This window comes from Chrysemys picta, chromosome 2 (assembly GCF_011386835.1).
Source record: "Chrysemys picta bellii isolate R12L10 chromosome 2, ASM1138683v2, whole genome shotgun sequence".
NCBI classification, from domain to species: Eukaryota; Metazoa; Chordata; order Testudines; family Emydidae; genus Chrysemys; species Chrysemys picta.
In genome coordinates this window covers 134,733,698-134,757,278 of record NC_088792.1, presented here as the reverse complement: position 1 = coordinate 134,757,278, position 23,581 = coordinate 134,733,698, and the positions used below count along the sequence as shown (strand labels likewise).

The 23,581-nt window shown below is 42.4% G+C and overlaps 1 long non-coding RNA gene across 1 annotated transcript; it reads right to left on the bottom strand.

Moving 5' to 3' along the window:
• Positions 1–5,985: 5,985 nt before the first annotated feature.
• Positions 5,986–16,064, bottom strand: LOC135981498 (uncharacterized). The gene is made up of 3 exons (XR_010598534.1): positions 15,571–16,064; positions 14,101–14,170; positions 5,986–7,264 (listed from the first exon to the last, which is right to left on the bottom strand). It is a non-coding gene; the product is annotated as an uncharacterized LOC135981498 (long non-coding RNA).
• Positions 16,065–23,581: the final 7,517 nt, after the last annotated feature.

Sequence of the window (23,581 nt, the reverse complement as noted above, 5' to 3'; positions counted from 1 at the left end):
GATGTGGGAGACCCCCTGGTTCATGTCCCCCCCTCCATCTGAGTGACTCTTAAAGAGTCATTTGGGAAAAAGAGAGAATGAGAGAGTGCACAAGCATGATTCATAGCTTCATAGTTTCTAAGGCCAGAAGAGACCACTGTGATCATCCTGTATTGTATCAGCAGAGGGCAGGGAAATTCCCCAAGATAGTTCCTAGAGCATATCTTTTAGAAAAACAACGAATCTTAACAGAAAAATTGTCGGTGATGGAGAATTGACCACAACCTTTGGTAAATTGTTCCAAGGGTTAATTATCTTCACTGCTAAATATTTACACTTTATTTCCAGTCTGAATTTGTCTAAATTCAAATTCAAGCAGTTGGATCATATTAAACCTTTCTCTGCTAGACTGAAGAGCCCATTATTAAATATTTGTTCCACATGTAGGTTCCCCATTATAGGCTGTAATCAAGTCACCCGTAATCTTCTCCTTATTAAGCTAAATAGATTGAGGTCCTTGAGTCTATCACTATAAGAACAACAAGGAGTCCGGTGGCACCTTAAAGACTAACAGATTTATTTGGGCATAAGCTTTCATGGGTAAAAAACCCATCTGAAGAAGTGGGTTTTTTACCCATGACAGCTTATGCCCAAAAAAATCTATTAGTCTTTAAGGTGCCACCAGACTCCTTGTTGTTTTTGTGGATACAGACTAACACGGCTACCCCCTGATACTTATCGCTATAAGGCATCTTTTCTAATTGTGTATTCATTCTTGTGACTCTTCTCTGAACCCTCTCCAATTCATCACATCCTTTTTTATTGTGAATACCAGAACTGGACACAGTATTCAATCCAGGGTCGCATCAGTGCCAGATACAGAGATAAAACAATCTCTCTACTCCTACTCAAGATTCCCCTTTTTATGCATCTAAGGAACACATTAGTCCATTTGGTCACAGCATCACACTGGGAGCTCATGTTCAGCTGCTTATCCACCACAAACCTCAAATCTTTTTCACAGTCACTGCTTCCCAGGGTAGAGTCCACCATTCTGTAATTATGCCTACATTCATTGTTCCTAGATGCATACATTTATATTTGGCCATATTAAAATGCATATTGTCTGCTTACGCCCAGTTTACCAAGCAATCTAGATCGCTCCATATCAGTGGCCTGTCCTCTTCATAATTTACCACTATCCCATTTTTGTGTCATCTGCAGACTTCATCAGTGATGATTTTATGTTTAATTCCAAGTCATTGATAAAAATGTTTAATAGTAATACGGTCAAGAACCGATCCCAGAGGGACCCACTGGAAACAGCTCTTCCAATCCAAGAATCTTCTTCTTCATTAAAACTACCAACTTGCACTTAATGCACAGAAATCTCTTCAATGTGCAGGCAGCAAAGAGAACATGGCGCATCTATTGCAGATCACTACCATGGTTCCATCACTGGCCATCTTGATATTGCACATAGCTCTGAACCTTGAAGGAAAGCTTCCCACCCTCTCTCAACTCCTGCCGAAACTCCCCTATTAGATGCCTCTGTTCACAGCTCTCGCATATGCCTAGCATGTTACTTTTTTATATTAAATCCTCCTTGCTTAGCTCAGCTCAGCTCCACCCCTCACCACCAGGGAGCGATTAACTACCCAGGAACTTCAAACAGTTGGGTGATCAAAACTTCAAGGGCTAGAGCCTCATGACTTTTAGCAAGATACTGATCATAGCTCAAAGAGCTTGCTCAGGGGCCCACGGCCCAGTTACCCAGCATGTACACAGAGAACAAACAAACAAACAGTCAAAATAACAACCTACAGACAGACCAAATGCACCACTCACCAAGTCCTGCTACCTCCAAGCTCAGAATCTGTAACTGTAGGTACTCCCTCCAGAACTCTTTTGTTAGCTACCTCTCTTCACAGCTCTCGAGTTCACCTAGCAAGTGACTTTTTATACCAAGTCTTCCCTGCTTAGCTCAGCCCCTCATCAGCAGGGAGCAACTAACTGCTCAGAGATATCAAATGACTCTAGAGCCTGGTGGTTAGAGCACTCGGGTGGGAGACCCAGCATCCAGTTCCTGACTGTGCACCATTTAATTGATCATTATTTATCCATGACTGAACAGTTAAACAGGAAAGACTAAGGGAGCCGTGCATCAGAATATCCTGCAGCCCAGTGGTTAGAGAACCCACCAAGGAGGTGGCAGATCACTGTTCAAATCCTTTCCCCTTGTAGGGTGGACTTGAACTGAGAGTCTCCTCTATCCCATGTGAGTACACTAATCACTCGGTTAGGTATTATGAAGGGACTGCTCATCCTCTCCCCTGTCCCAGCTGTTCTGTGTGAGGACCAGCCTGGTAGGCACTATTTAAGCACACCGACTGGATCAGGCCCCACACATGACTTAGACAGAAGATGCCGATCTTCCCCTAGCTTGTGAATCACTCTGGGGATTAGGTAGGAGATAGACACCAGTGTCATACTGAAGCACAATCCTGACTAGTTAGTGGCTGTGTCACCCCTGCCCTGCAACCTTGGGTGCCTTTCAACACCCTACTATATTAGTTCCCACATGGGCCACTTACAAACAGCTTTCCAGCATGCAAGCCACACCCTGAGTGTCTATGTGTAACTGCTGCCTGCCAGCTACACCCTGGGTCTTACCACCCGTGATTATACTGCAGGATGACCCCAACACACCCTCAGTCCCAGATCTTTCCTCTGAAATGTATGACTTTTACTACCCATCTCTCTCCTGGACAGTACAAATATATTAAGTCCATTATTCCTTTAAGGGAATAATATGCCGGTTCATTACCTGAAATGATTACCCAGACACTTCAACTTAAACACACTGAATTAAATAAAACAGTAAAACAAGTTTATTAACTACCAGGAGATAGATTTTAAGTGAGTACAAGTAACAAAGGTATAAAATTCAGAAATGGTTACAAGAAAAATAAAGATAAAATGTGTATTAGTGCCTAACTTAACAAACTATATTAGATTTATGCAAAATTTCTCACCACATGTTTCCAGCAAGGTTACTGACTAAACCCCTCCACAAAGTCCAGTGGCTGTTCTCTTTTGACTTTTTAAAGTGCAGAAAATGTGATAGGCAGAGAGAGGGGTGGGGGTGCCTTTGTGTGTTAGTCCCTCCTTTTTTTGGTTTCAGTCCCCCTCTTGAAAAACATTTCCAGCTGAGAACTAGGAGCCAAAGAGTTTATGTGGAAGGATATTTTCTGCTCATTTTTTCAACTGTTTGGACTTCCTTTGTTTTCCCTTCCTGCTTGATGACTCTCTTTACTGCTTACATGCAATTTAAGGTAAGCACACATTTGTTCCTTTGTTAGGACAGGCCTGACTTCTGCATGGGCAGGGCTGTGGGGTATGGAACATGTGTTAATAACATCATACAGAGGAATCTTAAAACTTCATATACAATGTTGCCATGCATATTTTACCAGGACAATACTGACCAGCAAATTATGAGTTTTCAGATGATACCTTAAAAGGCATACCTTGTACAAAGAATATTACAATAGTGTGTAGGGTGTGAATATAGGGGTGTATTCCATCACAGCAGGTGGGCACATGGTCACATCCTTACATTCCAAACTAGTCACATTGAAATAAGGTGCTATTGGGCTGTTAGGAATACAATCCTGTCCTGATATTCCTATCACCTCCAGAGAAAGGGAAGAGCCTAGAAGATGTAAAAGGAAACTTAGTTTGAGAGTGTCCTGTCTGGCAAGAACTCACTTATCAATAGCTGGGATGTGAAATCCTCATTTCTGTATTGTTCTATCACTGTAGTCTCCACTTCCCTATTGTTTGTCTGTATAATCTCTGTCTGGTTCTGTGATTGTTTCTGTCTGCTGTATAATTAATTTTGTTGGGTGTAAACCAATTAAGGTGGTGGGATATAATTAGTTAAATAATCATGTTACAATATGTTAGGACTGGTTAGTTAAATTTCAGTAAAATGATTGGTTAAGGTATAGCTAAGCAGAACTCAAGTTACACTATATAGTCTGCAGTCAATCAGGAAGTAAGAGGGCAGAATGGGAACAGGGAATGGGGGTGGGGGAATTGGAATCATGTTTTGCTAATGGGGGGAATGGGAACAGGGACACAGGCAAGGCTCTGTGGTGTCAGAGCTGGGAAGGGGACACTGAGGAACGAAACTGGAATCAGGCTTGCTGGAAGTTCACGCCAATAAACATCGAATTGTTTGCACCTTCAGACTTTGGGTATTGTTGCTCTCTGTTCATGCGAGAAGGACCAGGAAAGTGAGAGGGTGAAGGAATAAGCCCCCTAACATTCCCCAGAGGTTGTAATTTCTGGACACTTCCTACCCTTGCTGGCTGGGGTTGTTGTGGTATAAGGGCAGGCATTTTAGTTTGAGCCCTGTTCAATACAAAGCCGAGTCTCTCTCTCTCTGCTCTGCATTACTGGTGTGTGCTATACGTTTATGCTTTCAAGAGTTCTAAAACTTCTATTGCCTAAATATAAAATGGTTTAAATAGGAATCTGTGGTTATGGAAAATAAATTGCTTTTTTTGTTTTGTTTTACTCTGTGTTAGGCCAGGCTTTGGACACTATATACTGTAAAAAAGCAGAAAAGCTTAAACCACATTTTACTATTATTAGGCTATTGAATCAAGTTGTTTAGCCATGTTAAACTGTGTTTGAGATGTTTTAGTTTGAGCCCTCTTCCATGCAGACCCTTGAGACTCTCTTTACTCTGTATTACAAATATTTGTGCTATCTGAAGTAAAAAAGTATCCTTGCCTTCAAAGAACAGAATATGAGTTTGAAATGTGTTACTGTGGTACTTCTCACTTTCTGCCCCACATTGTTGGGTAGTGTTAAACAGATGTCATATTGTACCTCATCGGTGGCTGCATTTCAGTGATTCCACTGACTCCTGTATCAGTTTGTAATGCACCAATTTGTGATCCTTTGAGAGGAAAGGTGCTACATAAATGTATAGAGAGTGGCATTTTTAAAAGTGCTCAGTACTAGTCTAACTCTTCCCACATTGAAGTAAATGAGAGGGTGTTTTACTATTGATTTCTATTCAAAATGATCACTTTGGAAAATCCCCCTCACAATCATTATCATAGTGGAGTAAAAAATGTGTGAAAACATGAGACCCTCTAGAGTCCCATGAAGCATGCAAAGGATTCCCACGTACAAAAGGGAAAAAAAGGAAAGAAAACCTGAGATCAATCAGTAAGGAGATATGTTATAGCTTAATAATGATGTTAACACTTGCTTACAAGGAGTAAAACTGGTGACTATTTCTGGAATATATAAATGGCATTGAAACCTTGTCAACCCTTAGCAAAGCATTCATTCTCTATATTCTCTGTCTTCCTACCTACCCCCATCCCAAAGAATTTCACTGATAAAGTAAAGAAAGTGGATGAAATTACCAAATTCATCTGTGGAGAGTAATTGACAACCAGTATTCAAACTAGCTCTCCCAATCTACAGAGAGAATGAAATAGATAAAGGAAAGAAAGAAGTCAGAGGATGAAGAAGAAGAAGGGGAATTATAGACTAGTGAAAAGAAAAACGGCTGCTATCAGTCCTGCCACTGCACAAGAAACTGAGCTGCAATTCATGAATGTGACAAAACACATTCTCTTTGCAAAACAATAAAACACAAAGAGGACAGAAACAGGGACACAAGGGAAGGTGTTCAGCATACTTAGGGGGGGAACTGCTTAGAGTTTTTCTGCCCAGGTAGGAAGAATGCGGATATTTTATTTAATTACAAAACAAGGTCACTTAGGATGCTGAAACAAAGTAGAAGCACACATTTTTATGCCACATTCTCTGGGGAAAAAATGAAGATGCAAATTAAAAGGGTTTGTAATTGATGTGTAACCCAATGGTTCCTGGAGTGGGGTATTTAAGGTTAATTAAAATTAAACATCAGGTTACTTTTTTTTTCTTTCAGCTAGGGATTCTTTTAAGGACAAGCACTTTGGGTATGTTGGAGGATGACAGAAGCAGAGGTCTCTTACATTTGTCAGATTTTTTTTTTTTTTTTGCTGTTGTCTCCCTAAGACTGGAGCTCCCTCTTCTTTTTCCTAGCACCTTCTTCTTGCTATAAAACTCTTCCTGAGATCCATGGATCCACTTCCCTTCCCATGTGTTGCTGTGTTTCTGAATAGGACTTGTAGTGTATGGGCTATGACCTTTTCTCTCCTCTACCAGAATTGCTGGGTAGTACTCCTACCCTTGGAAATAAAAGGAGTTCTGTCCACCTGTAGAGAAGGAACTTCATGGGTCATGCTGAGGAAAGCCTTTACAATGCTACGTAACCAATTTTAAACAAAGGCAAGGTACATGGGCCATTGCTTAGTCATCCCAGGGCAAGTCTGCCATGCTGCCTTTTGCTTCTGCTAGGCCCAATTTTCCTAGCATGGGACCACAGCCTCTACAGCCTTGCATGAAACATGCTACGCTTGCCATGGGATTCTTGGTCCATTTTAGAAAAACTAGAGAATTTCCAGCCCTTCAGATGGGATCTAAATTTCGGGTCTCAAATTAGAGTGAGATGGTAGAAGATCCCCAAAGCAAGTGGTCTGAAATCAAACTACTGAGCCAATATGATAGGAAAACCACTAGTCCAATTCCGACACAGCTTGGGAGATCAAGGCAGAGACCACAGAGGCAATGCAGAAAATGGCTTCTTCTGCAAAATGAAAAACAACCGTTTAGAAAATAACAACAATAGTGTACCCAAAGAGAAAGATACAGTGGTCTTGGGGCTTCAGGATTTTAATTTTCTTCCTAATTTTTCCATGGAGCTACCCCCTTTCCTTACCCGCTGCATATTTAGGATGACTACATGGTCCATTCTTAAAAGAGTCATAGCTACTGGTCGAAAAGTGATGGGATGGGGATAAAACCTAGATTTACTTCTCCTACATGCATAATACAGGTATCATACCAATAATTACTAACACATTGCAATTAATGTTTCTATTCACTTTGAGCGAGTTGGATGAAAGGCAGTAATTAGGCCTTCTTAATTAATTTAGTCTGTGAGATAGGTAGGTATGGACAATGCAATATGATTGTTAAGGTCAAGAGCGTGATAGGTTATTGGAAAAAGTACTGTGCAGTGAATCTGTGAGGAAAACCCTGTGCCTTTTTAAAAACAGCACAGAACTGTGAGATGTCAGGCTTCACTTCTGTTCCCTGTCAGAAGAAGGTCAGACCCTTCCAAGGGCTGTGGTTTACCACTGGAATACATCTGGGGAAAAATACAAAAATAAAAATGCTGTGAATATTCTTTAGAATTTTTAAGACATTCAATTTGTCTGTGTTTGCATCCGCTTTGTGTTCATTCTCCAGAAATATTCTACCAAATAAGAACATAATATCAGGGACCCAGAACTGAACCTGGATGCAGCTCATTGAACCACAGCTGCTGCAGCTAATGAACTTGGCCTTCTGACTGGTTGAAGACTCCAGCAGACACATTTTTAAACTCTGCAACAGGGCTACACCTCTGGCTGCTCAATAGCATTCCTTGACTATAGCTGTGTTTCTGGTCCTGTTTCCTGCTCTGGGCTCCTGGCCTGTTTCTGCTCCTGGCTCCTTCGCCTGGTTTCCCCCTCCTGGTTCCTGCTCCTGACCCTGCTCTGGCTGATACTCTGCCTTTGAAACTCAGGTCCTGATTCTTGGCTCCAGCTCTCTCCCTGGACTTGGTGCTCTGCTTCTTACCAAGTGTCCAATTCTCTGCTCCTGATTCCTGCCTCTTGGCTCAGGCTCACTCTTGGTAACTCAGCTCCTGATCTGGGCTCTGGCAACTAGGCCTTGTCACTTCTGCTCCAACCAGTAGACCAGCCTCCTATCCCTCGTAATGGGCAAGACTGCCTACAGTCCAGTTCTTATCACATAAGAACACAAGAACATCCTTACTGAGTCAGACCAATGGTCCATCTAGGTCAGTATCCTGTCTTCTGGTAGTGGACAGTACCAGAGAGAATAAACAGAGCAGGGCAATTTTGAGTGATCCATCCCCTGTTATCCAGTCCCAGCTTCTGCAGTTGGAGGTTTAGGGACATCCAGAGCCTAAGGTTGTATTCCTGACCATTTTAGCTAATAGCCATTGACGGACGTATCCTCCATGAACTTATCTAATTCTTTTTTTAACTGAATTATACTTTTGGCCTTCACAACTTCCCCTGAGAATGAGTTCCACAGGTTGACTCTGCATTGTGTGGAGTGCTTCCTTTTGTTTGTTTTAAACCTGCTACCTATTAATTTCATTGGGAGGCCACTATTTAAGTGAAGAGGTAAATAACACTTCCTTACTCACTTTCTCCATATCATTCATGACTTCATAGGCTTCTGTCATATCCCCCTCTTAGTTATCTCTTTTCTAAGCTAACAGTCCCAGTCTTTTTAATCTCTATTCATGTGAAAGCTGTTACATATGCGTAATCATTTTATTGCCCTTCTTGTCACCTTTTCCAATTCTAATATATCTTTTTTGAGATGGGGCAACAAGAATTGCATGCAGTATTCAAGGTGTTTAGCCACAGAAATGTTCATGAACACAGTGAATTTAAGTTAAGATGGCAGAAATTAATAAAAAGCAAATTTTGAATTAATAAATGTAAATAATGGCACCAGAAAACTGTTTTGGAGAGCAAATCTTGTCTAACCAGGCAACGGAAACATATTGTGTGACAGAAGAATACCATGCTGGTATACGTCTAATTAAACCAGCTTGAATTTATAATCATAGAAATGTAGGGCTGGAAGAGACTTGAGAAGTTATCAATTCCTATTCCTTGCACTGAGGCAGGTCCAAATGGACATATAGAACAATTGATCAGTCCTTGTTACAGCTGCCCTCCACATATTTGAAGACTGTTATCAGGTTGCCCCTCAGGCTTCTTTTCATAAGGCTAAACATGCCCAGTTTTTTTTTTAACCTTTCCTCATAGGTCAGGTTCTATAAACCTTATATCTATTTTGTTCCTCTCCTCTGGACTCTCTTCAATTTATCCATGTCTTCCCCAAAATGTGGAGCCCAGAATTGGACAGAGCATTCTAGCTGAAGCCTCACCAGTGCTAAGCAGAGTGGAACAACTGCCTCCTGTCTCTTACATATGATACTCCTGTTAATACAGCCCAGAATTATATTAGCTGTTTTTGGAACTGCTGTTACCTATGAGCTCTGTGTTCTTGGAGAACCAAGGCGCAATACCCAGCCTGTCTGACTCACAAAAGACCTTCCACCCTCCCCAGCCTCTGGTTGAACCAAAACCGATCAGAAGAAATACTTACAAAGAGCAATGAAAAGGCAGTGGGAGACACACCCAAACCCCTCCAGACAAGGGTGACAGGATTAAGGAAACTCCCCTAGCCCCATTTGCAAAAAAAGATGGCACAGGAAGGCATCTCCATTAGCATACAGAATGGAGAACAGAGATTCCAAGGCAAGAACTGCACTGAACTCTGGGACCAGAAAAGCAGGGAAGCACTGCATGATGGAGGATCTCTGCTCCAGATGTTAATGAACTCACACCTGCACACACCCAGCTCAGTAGTTATAGGACCAATTCTAGTAATAAATCCTTTATTGGTACCCAAAATACTGAAGCTGCCTAATTGCATTGTGAGCTCCCTCAAAGCCCATAGCCAGGAATAATCAGTTCCTATTGTCTAGCCTGAATGAAACAACTTTGGTATACTCCCTTGAGCCATCAGTTTACCCACAAACAAATCTAGTGTTCTCTCTTGAACCATTGTTCTTTCCCTACAAAAAACCCTACCCATGCTCAAGTAAGTGTTCTGGTGCCTGGATCCAAATCTGCATCAGTTGCATTGGGACTTCATCTTCTCCTGACTAATCATGCTTGGGGCTTTGCCTGTCTCCAGCACTCTGGACCCTCAGCTACCACTACCACTTGGGACCCCTGATGAATTCAAGCTCCATGGAGTGGTGACAGCCCATCTCTCTCTCTCTCTCTCTCTCTCGGTATTGCCTTCTGACCCTGACTTGTATGATCAGTTATAATTTTCTAAACCTGACTTTTATAATCAAATTTAAGTTAGATTTAATATTATAACTGTTTTGTTTGTTTGGCTCCCCTTGTATGGTTATTACCTGGCAAAAAATAACATTCATGGTTAAGCTGGTTGCCTCGCTCCCTCTCCCCCACCCACCCTCGTGGGTGTTTTTTAGCTTCCCCATTCACTCTGCAGCAACATTCCTTGTACCTAAGCTAAAGATCCCTGCAGCGCCCAAAAATCCTGTGGGGTTTTCTCATCAAGTGGGTTACTACTAGAACAACTGTAATGTGAAAGTGGGGATAGAGATGTGCTGAACCACAGGCATATAAGCGTGGCAGATTGAAAGTGCTGTTCAATCCAGCCTGCTCAGGCATACTCTACTCCGGTGCGGTGCCCAGAGCATATGAGGATGACAGTTTCGAGGTGCTGTTCAACCCAGCCTGCTGAGTCCAAGGGCCTATGAGGGTGACAACTTGGAGGTGCTGTTCGATCCAGCCTGCTGAGTCCAAGGGTCTATGAGAGTGACAGTTTGGAAGTGCTGCTCAACCTAGCCTACTGAATCCAGGGACATATAAGGGGGCAGCTGGGCGGCTTGGGAGTGCTGATTAACACAGTCCTCTCAGACACAGTCTGTTAATGTGTGTGTTCATCTGATTCTGGGGCTGGAAGAACCCAGCCCTGGGGAACCTAGGTCCTGCAGCATAGCTCCATTGGGAGGGAACTTGCAGCAGGGAAAAGTAGAGCTCCATATGAGAACACAAGTGACACAAGCAATACATTGATAGAATTACAGACACTTCCCCCACCACCTCCAGAAGAGTAACCCTAATAAATGAGTGTACCCCAAAGTAATGGGAAAATCTGGTAACACTGCATTATGTTGTTGTCTCAGTCAATTTGTGATCCATTAGAGGGCCCAGATGCTTTTCAGTAGTACTACCTGCTAGCCAGTTATTTCCCATTTTGTAGTTGTGCTTTTGATTTTTTTCCCCTTCCTAAGTGAAGTACTGGGCACTTGTCATTAAATTTCATCTTGGTGTTTTCAGACCAATTCTCTAACTTGTCAAGGTTGTTTTGAATTTGAATCCTGTCCTCCAAAATGCTTGCAGCCCCTCCCAGCTTGCTGTCATCTGAAAATTTTATAAGGCTACTCTCCACTCCATTAGTCAAGTTATTAATGAAAATATGCAATAGTACTGGGTCTAGGACTGACCCCCTGTGGGATCTTACTAGATACACCCTCCCAGTTAGATAGCAAAGCTGTGATAATTGCTCTTGCAGTATGGTCTTTCAACCAGTTGTGCACCCACCTTACAATAATTTCATCTAGACCACACTTCCCTAGTTTGCTTATGAGACTGTCATGTGGGACTGTGGCAAAAGACTTACTAAAATCAAGATCTATCATATTTCCTACTTCCCACCCCACCCACAACCAGTAGGCCAGTAATTTCATCATTCATTAAATCTCTAGACATGGCAGTCATCACATTCCAGATGAATATTCTGGACCATCTTTAACAAACAAATTGAATTCAGCTTTACAAAGGTCTTAAAGCCATAGGAGACATATAAGTCCCTTGCTGTACTACTTAACCTCCTGGTCTGGCTCCTCAGATACACTAGGTATTTCATCCTTCTCTCTGGCCCTTCTTTTCCCCTTATTTCTCTTGTTCCTAGTAAGGAACTTGACTTCCTAATATTCCTATTCCACCCCTGCCACATAATGTTTGCTGTTTTTCTTGTCAGTCTCAACTCCCTCCTCTATCATCCCCATCATTCTCTTCACACTAGGATATATTTCAAGATGACAATCTAAGCTAGGACTCTAACTTCAAGATCTAATGAAGTCTTCCGTCTAATGAAAAGTCTTCTCTCTCTAAAATCACATAGCATATTTCCACTTGTTAGCCTCTTCTGTTCCATAGACCATTAAAGGCTACCTGTGTGAGATACCAGATTCCTTCTAAGCGAGTGGTAGGTGATGTACACTTGATTAACTGTAGATCAATAAATCCCATTCACATCAATGGCTATTAGGGATTTAGGCAGGGCTTAAATTCAGCCGGAACCGTCCGGAGCAAAGCTCCAATACATATTTTCAAACCCGTGGGGAGCCCCGGCTCCTCCCATGGGCTGAAAGCCCAAGCCCCGGTACACCATACAGCACAGAAGCCCCAAGCCCTGGCACTTCCTGCAGGGCAGAAACCCCACGCACCCCATGGGGCAGAAGCCCTAAACCCCGGCACACACACAGCCCTGCCAGGGCTAACACCCTGAGACCCCTGCCCCACAGCTGAAGCCTGGAGTCCCGAATGGAGAGGGGGGGCTCCAGGAAATAATCTCTGAGAATTTAAGCCCGGGATTTAGGGCTCTGATCCTGTTCCCACTGAAGTCAGTTCCCTCTTCATTAATAGCAAAATTGGTGCCAAAATCAACAAAGCCCTAGCAAGAGAAAATATGCCTACATTTCAAAACGGTGTAGTGCAAGTAATGCAAGAATTAAACAATGTACTTTAGGGATAAATAAAGATGCAATACCAAATGTTATCTTGGTTTTATTTCTATAGGCTTCTGCTGCACAAAACAGCTATTTTGAAAATTAAATATATCTCTGAAATCATAGGACTGATGTCACCTCATGCTTTGGAAATTGAAAACAAACAGTTACAAATATATCCTATAGGACTGTACATACTACATTTTCTTTCCAATCTTTTCTTCCTTCTACTTCTGAAGCCATATTCTTTTATCTATATAACCAATTTCTGTTCCTGATCTCTACCAGGAATTCACAGGTTATGTTTTCCTCCTTTGTTAAAGTTCCTGCTTTCACTGTGCATATATTACTATCGCAATCTGGGGTGCAATTCAGACTAGTGAAAGGTCGGATCACTGCTTGTTCTGTAATCCCGAGTGTCTTAAAACGCTCTGCTGTTGTAGCTGCCTGTCTGGATGCTCCCAGCCAGCATATAAGCATGAACTGAGTATCTCTGTGTTGAGCAGCCTGGTTCAGCAACCATGGCTACATCTACACTACAGGGGGGGGTCGATTTAAGATACGCAAATTCAGCTACGTGAATAGCGTAGCTGAATTCAACGTATCGCAGCCGACTTACCCCGCTGTAGGGACAGCGGCAAAATCGACCTCTGCGGGGGGAGGGATAGCTCAGTGGTTTGAGCATTGGCCTGCTAAACCCAGGGTTGTGAGTTCAATCCTTGAGGGGGCCACTTAGGGATCTAGGGCAAAATCAATACTTGGTCCTGCTAGTGAAGGCAGGGGCCTGGACTCGATGACCTTTCAAGGTCCCTTCCAGTTCTAGGAGATAGGGCTTCCTGTCGACGGCGCTTACTCCCACCTCCGCTGGTGGAGTAAGAGCATCCATTCGGGGATCGATTGTCACGTCCCAACGGGACGCAATAAATCGATCCTCGAGAGGTCGATTTCTACCCGCCGATTCAGGTGGGTAGTGTAGACCTAGCCCCTGGCTCCAGCAGCCTGCTTGTTACACCACAGTCACACTATAGTTAGTGACCCCAGCACACACCCATCCCAAATTTCCCCACATTATTACAGTCCTTTGGGCATTTACTGTATGTACACTATGCAGGAATATTAATGGTCAGTGTGTTATTTGTTTTCTAATAACTTATGACACTTGTTAGATACAGACTATGACATAAGTGAACTGGAGTACACTGAACTGGTCAGAGCAGCTGAAACTCACTGCATGACACAGGTGAGCCCCTGCCCCTTTGCCCTCTGCACTGAGATGCTCTTAGTGTCACAAACTACATGCTTTAGATTTCATGTGGTTGTTTACTCAATATATGGAGTTTTATAATGTAATTTCAAGAGAGATTTATTTAATCGTGCCCTTATTTACAAGTTTATTTAAATTGCTGTCTGTGTCTAGATTTTCATAATTGATTTCTTTCCATCCATCCATTAGAGGAAAGAGCTTTCTTGTGAAACAGTTCTATAATAAGTTAAATTTGGTTTCAATTCTCTTCCCTCAATTCTGTTAAAAACCTATTTTAGCTATATTGGATAATTACCTTTTTTCCCCATAAGGTACAGCTGGAGATCTCAGGGATCCATAAGATTAATGTACCATAGAACTTGCTCCTTAAAAAAAATAGAATGAAACCTCTAATACAATCGTACTAATACTTAGGAAGAGTCTAATTATATAATTCTCAGTGCTGTTAATACTCTGTTAGTTTTAAAAGCACCCAAAGTACAGTGTTTTGTTTAGTTTTAACAACTTTAAATTATTTTCACAATGAGTACACAAACTGGGTAAAATGAAAAAAACCCTCTCACTGAATTCAGAGGGATAGTGAGGGGGAAGGAGGAGAATGTGGAATTCAGGCAGAGATGGAGATTAAGGGTGGGCAGCGGAATGCCAGGAACTAAGTGGGAATCTGAATGGGTTGGTGCATTGTATGGGGACAATGAGGAAACTGAGGACAGAGATGTCTAGAAGGGGCAAAAGGGAGAATTAAGGAGGAGGGGGAGACCTGGAGCAAGGCAAAGTGAGAAAGATGGGGGATGTGAAGAATGGAGGCTGGAATAAGGTAATCAGAGGCAGAAAGGACATTGTAGTAGGTCCTAGCCGGGGCTCGACCCTTCCGGACAGGAGGGGAGCCACACCGACTCACTACAGTGGGAACAAGCAGTCAGTTAGTCCTGAAACTCCGGCTCTTTGGTGCAGAGTAGGAGCAACCACAGTTAAAGCTCAGGCCCTTGACTGCAGGGGCTGAGCGAGCAAGCAGTTCAGAACCCAGGCCCTGGATCAGGGCGGGGCAAACACAGTTAGCTCAGGCCCTTGTTTGCAGGGAGCTGAGTCAGCAAGCAGTTTAAAGCCCAGGCCCTGGATCAGGGCGGGGCAAACACAGTTAGCTCAGGCCCTTGTTGCAGGGGCGGAGCGGGCAGATAGTTCAGAGCCCAGGCCCTGGATCAGGGCAGGGCAAACACAGTTAGGCTCAGGTCCTTGGTTGCAGGGGCTGAGCAAGCAGACTAGAGCCCAGGCCCTGGATCAGGGCGGGGCAAACACAGGTAGCTCAGGCCCTTGTTTGCAGGGAGCTGAGCGGGCAAATAGTTCAAAGCCCAGGCCCTGGATCAGGGCAGGGCAAACACAGTTAGCTCAGGCCCTTGGTTGCAGGGGCTGAGCAAGCAAGCAGTTCAGAGCCCAGGCCCTGGATCAGGGCGGGGCAAACACAGTAGGCTCAGGCCCTTGTTGCAGGGGCTGAGCGAGCAAATAGTTCAAATAAGGTACGCCTAGGCTTTCTGTAGCCGAGCGTAGGGTGAGGGGGAAGCCTGCCACCCATGTGGAGGGTGGCAGGGGGGAACGCAGGCCCACCCACTCCACTGCGTTCCAGCCCGGGGCCCTAACAGCGGTTGCTGCCGCTGCTGGTCAGTGGGGTATCCAGACCGCAACACACTGACATAGGCTCACACTCAGTTGCAGCCGGACCGGGGTCAGCTACCCCCGGGCTACTTCCGTGATCCCCCTCAAAGCCTACCTCGTTTGTAGCGCCGGGATCGGGCCAGTCCACCTGCATGGGCTCCTCTCTGCCCGGGCTCGGCGGCAAGTCTGGTAGCTCTGCTGGGAAGTCCGGCCAATGGTCCTCAGGCGGCTCCTCTGGATAGCAGCAGGGGCGAAGGGGTTCGGGTCCAGTCTCACCCTCAGGGTTAGTGGGGTGCGGTTCCCAGGGATTCTCCCAGTAGCGGGCGTGAACAGGCTCCGGCGGCTCCTCCTCGTAGCGGGCCCGGGGTAGCTCGGGCCAGCTAGGGTCCAGGCCTTGGTCTTCTACGGTCTCCTGGCCGGGAGCTCCCAGCCGCAGGTCTGCTCCCTGTGGTGGCTGGCCGCAGACTGAGCTCTGGCGGCCGGCCTTTATACTTCCTGTCCCGCCCCTTGACTTCCGGGGGGCGGGGACAGGCGGTGGTGGTCCCACCCACTCTGGTGCCTGCACGTGGGCTCCCTCTTCCGGGCAGGAGGGGAGCCACACCGACTCACTACAGACATGTTTGGAGCAGAAAAGAGACTGGGGGAAGAGGAGACTGTGAGTGTGAGGGGAAATGGGTGGGAAATGTGGGGAAACATGAGCATGGAAAGATATAAGAGGGGAACGGTAAGGGAAAGAACTCCCTCACCTAAAGGTTAGGAGAAGAAAAGTGAGGATCCCTGCCTGGAAGTCGGAGGAGACATCTACATTTCTGTCTGCATTTTGGTTCTGATTCAGCAAGAGAATTGAGCACATGCCTAACTTTAAGCACCTGAATAGTTTCATTGTATGTGAAAATTTAAACTTAAATGTACACATAGGCCCCAATTCAGCAAGGTTAACTGCAGGAATGAAGAACAATATGTATTTTGCCATTTAAGTAAATTAAAGGGTTAAATTAGTTCAAAAAGAAAAAAATACATATTTTTGTAGGTCATGTAAAGTGCAGATCAGTTAGCAGTCATGGGAAGGCTCTGAAAGAATGAGGCTTAACTGGAAAAACTGGCCCTGACAGGTAACTGATAAGATAGAAGACAAGGCCCCAGTTATCAGTGATAGTTAATAATAAGGAAGGATTGTGCATGTTGAACTAATAGTGACCCCAAACTGGCCCAACCCTGGTTTTGAGCTAAAGTTAGCAATCCACAATTACGTCATTTGTTCGCTAAAGTACAAAAGGGTAAAATCTTCAAGGGTTTATTGCTAATATCTGCCTGACCAAGCTGGAGCTGACCAAGATGGTTCTAAACACACCTGGATTTAGCCCTTTCATATCTTGATCAAATACTTATTAATGTCTGTTACTGTCTGAATGTATTAACTGCTTATTAATTAGGCTATTAGACATGTTTAGAGCAACTGTATAAATACCATTCAGCCTTTGGACTTAAAAAAAGGCATTAAAAAGGTTGTTAGTGGCTGGTGGCATCCTATATTACTAGTAGTAGTAGTTCCAACATTCACCAGGTATTTAATTTTAAGTATTGAAAACAAATTGGGGGTAGGCATTTTCCCCTAGGGGCTCAAAATCAGAAGCTAGCATAAAAACAGTTTAATGTATTATTTGTTTAAACCTCATGATTTTTAAGCAAAAACCATGAGTTGGGAAGAGATGGCCTGTCTCATTTTGCACAGTGGGGGATTGGCAATAAATAATTGTAATCAATAAAACACTTCTTCAGTGACCCAGGACAGAAGGTTAGGAAAAATTAAATGCAAGTTAATAATTATATGGCACTTGCTACAGAAATTAGTATTCCCATCACTTATCTAACATTTCTACTAGCTACAAAATTAGGCTCCAATCTTGCAAGCTGAACCATGTAGGTTGATCGCTGATTCCACATGAAGCCCCCCGGACCTCAATGGGGTTCTTCAAAGACAGAACCCTACCCTCTCATGGACTCCCATTAAGGTCAATGGGCTTTGTGACCAGGCAGGTGTTTGCCCATGCGTACCATCTTGCTGGATGGGGGTAGGGGATCCTGAGTTCCTGATCCTGCACTTGTTGTATTCCAATTGAAACTCCATTGACTCACTGGAAGTAGGATCAATCCCATGGTCTTCTTTTCAACAAAACTTTGTGCAGTTTTTAATTCAATTTTTATTTGTTGTAGCTCTCTAGCCACATTTGCATAACTACATCAATTCATTTTATGTTCCATAAAAACCTGACACTCTTATGAATGTTTGACTGACAACAGTTGGCAATTGTTAGAAATAGTTATTTGAATTGGCCTTTGTGGTATCTAGTAGGAAAAGTAATAGTTATGTGCTTAATACAGCAAAGATTTCCAATATTGCAATTTTATGATATAATATGACTGCAATGTTTTTATTACACAATATGGATCTCTCCTTTCATACTAAATATAGCACTAGAGAAGAATAACCTGATATTACTGAACAATTTCAGTTACAACTTGTTAAATGAGTTGTCTCAAAATAAACAGATAAAATGGTTCAAAATGGTTTCTGCTATATTTTCATCAGCGTGATGTAAATTAATGTAAAACCAGTTCAGGAGAAATAAGCCAGATTTCATAGAATCATAAAAATGAAGGGCTGGAAGGGACCTTGAGAGGTCATCTAGTCCAGTCCCCTGCACCAAGGTGGGACCAAGTAAACCTAGATCATCCCTGACACATGTTTGTCCAACCTATTCTTAAAAACCTCCAATGAGAGCAGTTCCACAGCCTTCCTTGGAAGCCTATTCCAGAGATTAACTACACTTATTGTTAGAAAGTTTCCCTAATATCTAACCTAAATCTCCTTTGCTGCAGATTAAGCCCATTACTTCTTGTCTACCTTCAATGGACATAAAAAAAACCAAATGATCGCCGTCCTCTTTACAGCAGCCCTTAACATATTTGAAGACTGTTATCAGGGCCCCTTCATCCTTTCGCAAGACTAAACAGGCTCGTTTTTTTAAATCTTTCCTCAAAGGTTAGATTTTCTAAATCGTTTAGCAATTTTATTGCTGTCCTCTGGACTCTCTCCAGTTTGTCCACATCTTTCCTAAAGTGTGGCATACAGAATTGGACACACTAATCCAGCTGAAACTCACCAGTGCAGAGTAGAGCAGGACAATTATCTCCAGGTCTTTCATGCGACAGTCTTGTTAATACACCCCAAAATGATATTAGCCATTTTCATAGCTGCATCACATTGTTGGCTCATATTTAATGTTAATCCACTATCATCCCCAGATCTTTTTGAGCAGCACTGCTGTCTAACCAGTTATTCCCCATTTTTATGCAGGAGTAAGAATCATATTAGCCATTGGAATCTACATCACTAGCACAGCTGACCCTGAGATGGTTGGGCCTGGTGTGAACAAGGTTGGAGTAGAATTGATGTTTGCTCTGTGGGAATATGGACTGGAGTCACTTGGAAGGCTCACAGAGTAATCTAAAGTACAAGGATTTTCTCTTCCCCCCCCCCCAAAGAAAGAAAGAAAGAAAGAAAGAAAGAAAGAAAGAAAGAAAGAAAGAAAGAAAGAAAGAAAGAAAGGTTACTGCAGTCCCAAGTGTCCAGTAACTTGCAAGGGACAGCCACAGAAGCAGAAAAAGAAAACCTTGTAATTTAAAAAAGCTGTTCCATCATGCCCCACTCTTAATCACCTGATGGGAGAATTTGAGTGATCAAGAATAGGACATAATCCTAGGCTCACAGGCCAGAGGGTTTTCTAATCATGAATGCTTCAAATTCAAATACAATGCACCTCCTACTTTAAATGTTAAAAGAAGCTCCAATCCCTGCAGCAAAATGCTTCCTGATCTTTAGAGCCCTACTACTGTCCTTGGGACAGAGCCCAGATTTAAAGAGTGAGAGAAGTAGAAATATAGAATGGGGTATTTTAAAAAGCACTCAGTGATAGTTTAATTCTGCACCCACTGAAATTAATGATAAAACTCCAACTGACCTCAATGGGAGAAAAATTAATCCAGCACTGAGAAATTTTGAAAATCCCATCCATAGAGTTATGGCATTTTATACAGCTTGGTATAAAACAAACACCTTTTTCAAAAAGAAAAAAAAATGGCTACATTTACTGAAAAGATCTTACAGATGAGCTTATCACTGTTGAGTGCTATATCCATAGGCCTCTCCCCTTTTTCGGTTTTGTCTCTGTGGGCTAGTAAATGACTTTGGGCTGCTTGGCCATTCAGTCTCCCTTCCACAACAATCACTTAGCTGGAAAAGAAGCCTGCTGTAGCACCAAGGGAGAAATGGCCATCTGAGATATCATATTCTGGAATGTCATCTGTGATATATGACATTTGAGGAGGTAGTTTAACCACAGACTTCCCTTGAGGGGGGAAGCAGGGAAGAAGCATCCAGCTGTGTAAATACTGTAAAGCAATTCTCAGAGAAGAGTCCCCTCCCTAAGGATATGAAGAAGTGGCTATTTCCCAGCATAAATCCATGGGTGATTTTTAAAAAAAATCAATGTAAATGTAGAGCTTATTTGTAATAGAGATTTACTATTAGTTCATTAAAAGGATAATGTGAGACATGTATCACTGTGTGATTACAAAGAGCAAAAGTAGGAAACTGATATTTCCTGCTAAATACTCTCAGATATTTAGAGGCTATTTTTAAAGTTAATATAAACAACAACAACACACTTTGTGAAAAGCATCTAACATTTATATATGCAAACCAAAGAAGAGAAAGTAAATGTTTTCACCTCTCTTCCCCTTCAGCCAATTAGGCAGGTTGGCCAATGGGGCAGTCTTGGTGCAACCCCTCTGTGCTCATTAGTCAGCCTGGAGACTGAGCTAGCCAGTCGACCGGGCTCACCTGCAGGCCTTCATTTCTGATACTAGAGTAGACTGGGCCAATTAGCAGGAGCCCATCATCTCAGGCTAGAATCAGTTACAACCTGCCTTTACCATGGCTGAAAATAGATCCTCATGTTTTGCAAGACAAGCAAGAAGTGACCTTCTCTCTGGTCATCTTAATATGACCTGTTCTAAGCTTGTCTTACCTGCAATTGTCTTATCTAGTAGCTTTCAATTCCCTTGTAGCAATTCATATCGTTCTTAAACCTGGCCTTACTTAGGCTAGGTCTACACTACCCGCCTGAATCGGCGGGTAGAAATCGACCTCTCGGGGATCGATTTATTGCGTCCCATCGGGACGCGACAATCGATCCCTGAATCGACGCTCTTACTCCACCAGCGGAGGTGGGAGTAAGCGCCGTTGACAGAAAGCCGCAGAAGTCGATTTTGCCGCCGTCCTCACAGTGGGGTAAGTCGGCTGCGATACGTCGAATTCAGCTACGCTATTCACGTAGCTGAATTTGCGTATCTTAAATCGACTCCCCCCTGTAGTGTAGATGTACCCTTAGTTCCATGGAGGTCTGGGTGAGTATTGTAAGGGAGCAGTGTAAAGCTACTTGCAGGATTGCTGAGTATGGTGTTTTATTTTACTCTTGATCTAGTAAGGTAAAACAAGCTGAGGGGAGCAGGTGTTTCAGGATGGTGAGCTAGATAGAAGACTTCTCAGCATATCTGTGAGGAACTGAGGTGCTGGCTGTCAAAGATATTGTTTCATGGGAACCTGTCAGGTGCCAACCCTTATGACTGTACCTGATCTCATATTTTTTCTCTTAAATTCATTTAAATCAGTCTTACTGTAAGTCAGCCTCTGCTGTGGCAGGCATTAGGAGGAATTGAAGATCTTAATACTGGTTACTCAATACACTGGATTACACCTTCCTGTGTCAGGGAGACCTACTGCTCCTCAGAGGAATTCACCATAAGGGATGGTAAGAAGTGGTACAGCCACTCTTTTTCTTCAGGATTGTTGGGCTGGAAGGGCAGCTTTTATGTATGACTGGGTTCCACAGGGCTTTTGTTTTACTAGGAGATATTAAAGGGTCTGCTGAATCAGCACAACCGTTGGCTACGCTGACTATGTCCTCTTCCCAGGACAGCACTGCCCATCATTTGCAGCTGTGCTGGTTCCCTCTGATTCTCCGCAGCCCCCTCACCACCCCCACTCCACATCCCCCCGTTTTGGCACTTTTGTGCTGTCAAAAGCATTTTAACTCACCAATCTGTTGTGATACTGCATCAGTTTCTTCATTAGCTTATGGACCTGTACCAGATCTGGACCATTGTTTTGTAAAGGACCTACTGTATATAATTAATACATTCCTTTTACTTCAACTAATTTGTTATATAACAGCAATCTACCAAATAATTTACCTCCACATTACAAAAAAGAGGAGATGCTATGCATTAGAGATCATATAGTTAATGAATATTTTTGACATCTGATCACAGTGATAAATAAGAACTAAGAAGAGAGAAAATATTTACAACGTTTGTATAATATTTCATTGCTTGTTATTAACTTAAAGTATGTAGGTTGGGATTTTCAAAGGATCCTAATGGAGTTAGGTGCCCAATTCCAACTGAATTTTAATAGAATTCAGGTACCTAACTTCCTTATCCTTTTTTTAAAATCTCATCTATAGTCACTAAACTGCACAATGTGGTTTGATTGTTCAAGGGGAGATTTTCAAAAGCACACGTGGCAATTGGGAGCCCAGCTATAGTATTTAAGTTCCCAACTGCCATGTGTGCCTTTGAACATCTTCCCCTTCATATGTTAAATAAAACGGAAGCTGTCACAGGATGGTTGGCCCTTTAAGGGGAGTTGGGCCTTGCCTCACCTGGGATTAATCAGCTGCCTCCTGACTAAGGCTGAGAGACCGGAAAGTAGGTGATAGTTTGAAAACTACTTGGTCCTCATAGAAGCCAGCAAGCCACTCAGGCAGGTAAACTTGCAGCAAGGGAAGAACTGAGGACCAGATTCACAAAATACTTAGGTGGCTAAAAAGTCAAGTGCCTAAACCCACTACTGCTCATTTGCTACCTCTCACTGTAAGAACCTTTGTTTTCTGGGAGAGAGACCTCAATTTGATGAAAAAAGAATATTAACAACAATATGATTTTTAAGTCATTACAAAATTGTTTGTACCTTTACTGAATATTAAGATATAGCTACAAGAGTATAATAGCCAGGATGCTTGGAAATATAACAATACATATGTTTAGCTCATTGTGTTACAACATGTTAAAGCTAATCAGAGAAATTCCAGAAGGTTTCTGCTTCTATCTCCCAAGGGTAAGCAAACATCAGGCAGACAAACCATGTAAACACATCTAGGAAGAAACCTGATTGTAAAAGGAATGTAGAGTTGTGTTATCAGAATAATAAATCTAGAGGTAAAGTGGGCTTATTCCATCCACTCATACACACTTTTTTTCTTTGAAAAGGAAATCTGAGTTTAAACCCACACACAGAATTCTACAAATACCTTATTAAAATTAATTTATTTTCTAAATAATAAAGATTCCATTCTTTAAACTTGGAGAACCTTTATAGTGAGGAATCTTTTACAGAAGATACTGGTTACTTCTAATTCATGTTTCCATTTAAAGATGAGAACCTTTGTTTCTCAAAAGCTTACAATGTCATAAGCTTTTTTAATATGTATATTTGCAAATATTTTGTATATAAATGCAAGCCTTCATATAATAAATGCCTGCTCATTGTTTATAAAATAATAAGATATTTTATCTACAAATATCGCAAGGTCATCTAATGCTAAACTAATTACTAATATAAGAAGCCATTTAAGTATAGACTATATTTATGGGGATTTAATTAGCCACTGGAGGTGCTCAAACAACTGTCAACCCACTCAGGTAGACAAGAGAAATTATCTTTCCAAAAATGTCATATAGAAGTAACAACTTAAGCCAAAGACTTCTTATAAGATTATTTTATTTAAAAGACTGTTTTGTGGACTAAAACCTCATTAAATACAAATGTTTGGACTCATAAAAAACAGCATTTCATTTCCTGTCAAACTCTAATAAAACTGAAAGAATATCTCAGAAAATGGAATGAATATAAAGAAGTTAGTTTTAACTTTACAAGTTATCTGAATCTTTCCTGACACAAAAACAAAGGCAAATAAAGAAATGTTGCATATTCATTAAACCAA